Genomic DNA, 794 nt, shown 5'->3' on the forward strand with positions numbered 1-794 from the left:
ATTTTACAACATTATTTACTAGAAGCTTTCATCAGTCGGCGAACACTACGTTAAAATTTTATCATAAATAAAAATGGTTAGGTTAACATTTTATTATAAAAAGTTTGTATTCGGGCCAAGCCTCTATGGAATTTATGAGATAAATACGTGTATTATTATCGTATTATTAGGGTCGTGTTTGTTGAAATGGCGACAGCCGCGACGCAAACGTGGTAGTTCACGTAATGCCATCTCATTTCCAGGCTTTCATTCTCATCCCGAACCTCGTTAACTACGACTAGTCTGTAACGTTATAGTATGTAATATTTCTTAATCTTACTTCTTACTAATTTAAAAAATACGAATGTTTAGAAAGATGGATGGATGGATGTTTGTGAGAACGTATCTCCGAACAGCTTAATGGATCTCACTGAAATTTGCCATAGATGAAGTACGTAGTCTTGAAGAACATATACGCTACCATTTTTTTTAAATTCCGTCCGAACGGAGTCACCAGCGACGGTTCTTTACAAGGGAAAAATCTTAGCAGTATTACTTGAAAATTGATACAACCATTTTTTAAAACAAATAATTAACTGTCTATCAGACTTTTTAAAATCTTAACCTTAAAGGTCTAATGTTTGTCAAAAGGGTTAAGTTCGTAACTAGAAATGTTTTATTACTATAAATTATTTAACAATAAGTTCTTTCGAAGTTCATCTAGAAGCGGGTCTCATATGTAAGTAAAAGCATTATGAAGGTGTAAGTCTTAGCTACCAACTTTCACATGAACAAATTCGGTGAGATATTTTTAT

This window comes from Papilio xuthus, unplaced genomic scaffold, assembly GCF_000836235.2.
Source record: "Papilio xuthus unplaced genomic scaffold, Pxut_1.1 DF825928.1, whole genome shotgun sequence".
NCBI lineage: Eukaryota > Metazoa > Arthropoda > Insecta > Lepidoptera > Papilionidae > Papilio > Papilio xuthus.